This window comes from Corvus kubaryi, unplaced genomic scaffold (genome assembly GCF_017639235.1).
Source record: "Corvus kubaryi isolate FWS band 111438036 unplaced genomic scaffold, C.kubaryi_AGA036_p1.0 37308, whole genome shotgun sequence".
Classification (NCBI taxonomy): Eukaryota; Metazoa; Chordata; class Aves; order Passeriformes; family Corvidae; genus Corvus; species Corvus kubaryi.
The window spans coordinates 8589144-8594479 of NW_024581096.1; the positions used below are offsets into that span (position 1 = coordinate 8589144).

A 5336-nucleotide genomic window follows, 5' to 3' on the forward strand; every position below is an offset into this window, starting at 1 on the left:
AACAGTGGCTTCAACATTTATATAACCAATTTACAGTTCTTTATAGTCAGATTAAAAGTAAGAATGTAATTTGGATGTTTTTTCTAGAGGAAAAAGACGCGTAACTTTTCAGTTCCATCTCTGAACATGTGATGGTTCATATACAGCCCTAAAAAACCCCATAGGATTAGTAGTTTTCAGAAAACATCCAAGCTAAGAAAATACCACTAACTTTATTTCAAACTATTCACCAGAATTTTAAATATTAAGTGAATATGTTATCTCACTAAAAATTGTATCTCTGTCTCACCCAGCAAGAGGTTCAAGATAAAATTGAACCTGAAGTAGGGCCTAAGTGAAGTTAAAACATAATTTCAGTGTCAGAAGTAAAATGCCTGAAAATTATCTGATAAATTCTTTCCTTACCTGAGTTGATGAAGAATTATTGTATAGATACTGTGAAGTATTATTTATAGTTAGCTTACTCTTCCTCTAAGAGAAATGAAAAAAGAGCAGGAAATGGGGAAACTGTGCTTCCACAATCATTCTTGGAGTCTTTGCCATTAATAGTATTTTTCTTCTCAGGAGTGTTTTTTTACTGAACATAAACTATGTGTTTTGCAGGCTCTGCACTTTCCTTGTGTGTATTCTTTACATACAACATATGTATGACAATGCAGTCTATCACTGACAGAAATTACAGATACATTTTCTTCAGTGTGTGGAATAGTTTTTCTTTTTTTCATGTCCTTGTCTGTCAGCTAAACTACAATAAAATAATGTACAAAGCAGTCATGAAAATAGAAAGGTTGCATTCATTCTAAGGGTTGTCCTGCCCATTGAAATGTCTACTCCTGTTTAGGAATATACATAATAAACCAAAAGCTCCTGTCCTAGTACAATCTAAAAATCTAATTTGCTTTCAATGATTTGGTGGTTTTACTGATACAGATAATATTTTATCCACATCTGTTTACCTAGTGTTAAATGCAGTTAAAAGATTCCAGAACTTATAAGCATTGAAAAAATGCATTTTTATACTTTAATTATACAATATTTTATTTCTATCTTATTTCGTGTGTGTCTCTTTAATTCTAAGTTTTTCCAGGTTCTCGGTTTCCAAAGATTTATCTTTTGGTCTTGTTTTTTGGTTTTGTTTAGTTGGTTGTGTTTGGGGTTTTTTTTGATTTGGGGGTTTTGAGGGGTTTTTTTGGGGCTGCAAATTCATTTCATTTCCTTGTACCTGTTCAGGCAAGAGGATTACTAGCGTTTGTGCATATCCTGTAGGAACCCAGAGTGCAGAGAATATTTCTCTGTCTGTTTTGAAGGGTTTTACCCCCTTGGACAACACTGTTTTTTGACCTTCATCCTTGGAGAAAAGTTAGAAATTCTAGAAAAATTAGAATCTACACTGGTGTGAACTACGTGATAGAATATTATGTAAGATTGTCACAGGGTGAAAAATTTAGAAGATTTAGGTTTGTTAATATAGTAAATAGATAAAAGCAAAAAACTTCAAAATGGAGGATTGTTGTTGTTCTCCAGACCTCCTTCTTCTTCTACTACTCCATATTCTGCAGTAAAAGTAGTTTGGGATGATTGGACAAAGAATTCCGCAGCTCCTGTCTACGTGACTAGATTATTTATTATACATTGTTGGAAAAGTAAAAATAATGTACGCTTTTAGTGACCATTGGTTAATTTACCTTTAAAAAGGCTGTGTAATCTTGATAATTGGGCATTCTCCTGCATTCTCTGCTCTGCGCTATGTCTGGGTCACGTTAAGTGGCTCTGTTTCTCTGATAAGACTTAATAAACAACTATCTGAAAGCAGAGAAGGCTGAAAGTCCCGTTCGTCTCTCGGACTCCTGGCAAAGACTCTGAAATTCTCTCCCATCAGGGGAGACACAATTACAGCACGGAGAGTGTCAAATGGCGCCCAATGTGGGGCTCAAACCCACGACCCTGGGATTAAGAGTCCCATGCTCTACTGACTGAGCTAGCTGGGCAAATGCTGAAACATGACTGCGGTCAAAACCGACCGCCGTTGCCAGGGTAACCGCAGTACCTGAGGATGGGGGGGGGGTTACGCCGCGCCACGCAGGCGTGGAAGCAAGGTGTTCCAAACGTGGAAGTAAAGCGGGATCGGCAGCGGCGGGGGTGATGACCGCAGCCGTGTTTCAGCATTTGCCCGGCTAGCTCAGTCAGTAGAGCATGGGACTCTTAATCCCAGGGTCGTGGGATTGGGCAATGCAAAAATATGATGATTTGCAGATTGCATTGTTAGGTTGTTCAGGTATTTGCTCAATTCATTTTCCAAGCCACGAACTGCTGCTTCACTGAATAGCACAGAACTGGGCCAACTGCTTCTTGCAGTGGAATATGTGTTTCCTTTGTTGTACTGTTGTACACAGGCACTCCATTGTGCTGGGCGAGGCAACCTGAAACTGGAGAGTCCAGCACTGCAGGCTAGGTGCTCCGAGCCAGTGCTCGGGGCCTGCTGTCTCCAGGCACACACAAGTCTTGACAAAAACACAACAGAACCTGGCAACTCTTGGGCTCACCAGTACAGGAGGGATTTCACTTGGAGGCGGGATGAATGTATTCCCACAAACCTTGCTCTCTAGGTAAATCAACACAGGAGCAGGCTAATGGGGCCATGGCTTTTTCCCTGTCTGTTCTGTTTACTAGGTTTGTGTTTGTTTCCCCCTGTTTGCTCTCAGTCTGTGTTCCCTTTTGGAGCTGAACTGTGGGCAGGGGGAAGCAGCCTGGCGAACCCCTCCTTGGGAGCATGTTTACAGCTCTGGTGGAAGTCATCTGGTGACAGTGTTGTTAGAAGTACTAATGACCTCTCCCGCCTGTTGTTTTTATTACATCTCTCCCTGCCAACAGCTTTAGGAATTTATCGTATAAGAGAATTAGGATGAATCAGAGCCAAGCATGTGCTGGGGGGGAGTGGAGAGGAGGGAAAGGGAAAGTTGCTACAAAGGTTGATATAATCAGTAAAGATTTCTTTGATTTGTTGTCATTATTACAGAGATGAGATTTTTTAATGACGAGGAACTTTGTAGAAGAATGATGTCTGTAGGAACCCAGAGTGCAGAGAATATTTCTCTGCCTCTTCTGAAGGGATTTTATGCCCCCTGAACAACCCTGTTTCGACCTCCAACCTTGGAAAAAACTACCAACCCTCAGACAAGAATTAGAAAATATACTGGTGTGAATTAGGTGATAGAATACTATGTGATATTATCACAGGGTGAAAAATTTAGAATTTTTAGGTCTATTTGCGTAGTAAATAGATAAAAGTAGAAAACCTCAAAATGGAGGATAAGTTGTAGTTAAAAGCTTCTTTCTCCTTCTTCACTAACTCCATATTTTGCAGCAATAGTGGTCTGGGATGATTTGATAAAGAATTCCGCAGTTCCTGTCTACGTGATTTAGGAACTTCTTGGACATGGGTAAAAAAGTGAAAATATCTTGCTTTTTAAGTTTTCATTGGGTAATTTATCTTTAAAAGGCTGTGTAAATCTTGATAATTAGGCTTTTCTCCTTCATTCTCGGCTCTATGCTGTGTCTGGGTCACGCTAGTGACTCTGTTTCTCTGATAAGACTTAATAAACAACTATTTAGCAGCAGTGAAGGCTGAAAAGTCTCCGTTTGTCTCTCAAACAAACTCCTGGCAAGGACTTTAAAAACTCTCCCATCAGGAGAGATTTGATTACAGCACAATCAGTGTCAATGTCTAAATACCTACTACAGAAACCTATTCTGTATCTTTATGTTTTCTGTTGCTAGATACTTTTCTAAAAGTCATACAAACTGTCTGGGGTGAAGAAATGAACATTTCAGCTGATCTTCAGCTTCTCTGAAGACATTCCTATAACTTTGATTTAGCCACACTTAGGTTTTTCTGCTTAAAGTAGAACAAAAAATAATAATTTAATAACTGGTGGTTCTTATCCAAAAGCACTCAGAAACAGGAACAAGTCTAGAGTGCTTAAACATATTCAGGCTAAACCCACATTTTTTTACATATCAGATGATCTGGCTCAAGAAAGATGAGCTAAAATAGTAACAGTATTGAGGACTAGGTCTGGCTTGGTAATTACTTCTGTCTTCCTCTAAGAGTTTACAAGTCATGTATCCTCTCCATCCCCTACAGTGATGGGCATTAATAAAAAAGCTCCAGAGACATGTGGCAGATTTCACAATACAATCCAGCCCTCAAATCTGCCACCAAATAGTCTTTTCCTGAGCATCTGGTTCATCCGTAAGATTAACAAAATAGTAAAATTTGTTTGAACAAGTGACTGCCTGGGATTTTGCAAAAACAACTCTAATATTTTAGAGTCTTCACATTTCTCATCCCTGCAGCCTATGAAGTATTGAAATTGTTTGTATATTTACAAAAAAAAAAATAAAAAGGGTATTTAACAATTTTTTGTCCAAATCCTTCATGCACCTGCCTTTGATACTGTACTAAGAGTCAGCAGAACAAAACCTGCAACACTGCAAATATATTTTAGCATGTAGAACGACACATCTGGGACAGCACACACCACTGTAAAGTATAAAATGCTGTGAGACTCCCAAAAAGCAGTACTTGCAAAACTGAAAATAGAAATAGGGTAAGATCATTAAGCAGCAGAATTCTCCTAAAATAGTTACACAGGTAGGGAAACATTAGCTTTTTTTGTTCACTGGGCACTTCATTCCTTAGTTTATTATATTTTTTCAAGTACATTCATTAAGCTTTTAGTAACATTCCTGGGAATTTGTTGGGTTTTATTTTGTCTCTGAATTGATAATGGCTCTTGTTAGGGATAAAATCAAAATACAGTGCTTTTTTTTCTTTTTTTTTAGTTTCTAAAATTTAATCATTCTTAATAATTCTTAAATCTTACTGTGTGCTTTGACCTTGTCAGTATGACCCTTTCCTGGTGACACATACAACCCAGAGGGAATGGTCAGTTATTAGGTGGTGAAACATGACATTCAAAAACATTAAGCTTCTTGCTAGAGGTTGTACTCTGTATTTAATCCATGCATAATCCAGCTAGGATTAGCACTTTTTCTAATTAATTGAAATTAAATTTGCAGATGTAAGGAAAGATTCATGCTGCTTAAACACATGGTAACACAGATATGTTCATAGACTGAGAATAGCATACAGATTACTGATTACCTTCAATTTTAGAAGGTCGTGATGCACGATGCTCTCCTGCTCTGTGATTGTCCAAACTAAGGAGGAGTTAAAACAGGTGTGTTTTAACTTCACCAAATTTCCATGCAGGGAACACCAGTCCCCTGGCAGGTGCAGCATTGTGCTGTGAAGTAAATCCCCCACAGAGACA

General features: G+C 38.4%; 1 non-coding gene across 1 annotated transcript; it reads right to left on the reverse strand.

Moving 5' to 3' along the window:
* Nucleotides 1–1915: 1915 nt before the first annotated feature.
* Nucleotides 1916–1988, reverse strand: TRNAK-CUU. Its single transcript has one exon. It is a non-coding gene; the product is annotated as a tRNA-Lys (tRNA).
* Between the last annotated feature and the right edge of the window lie 3348 nt (nucleotides 1989–5336).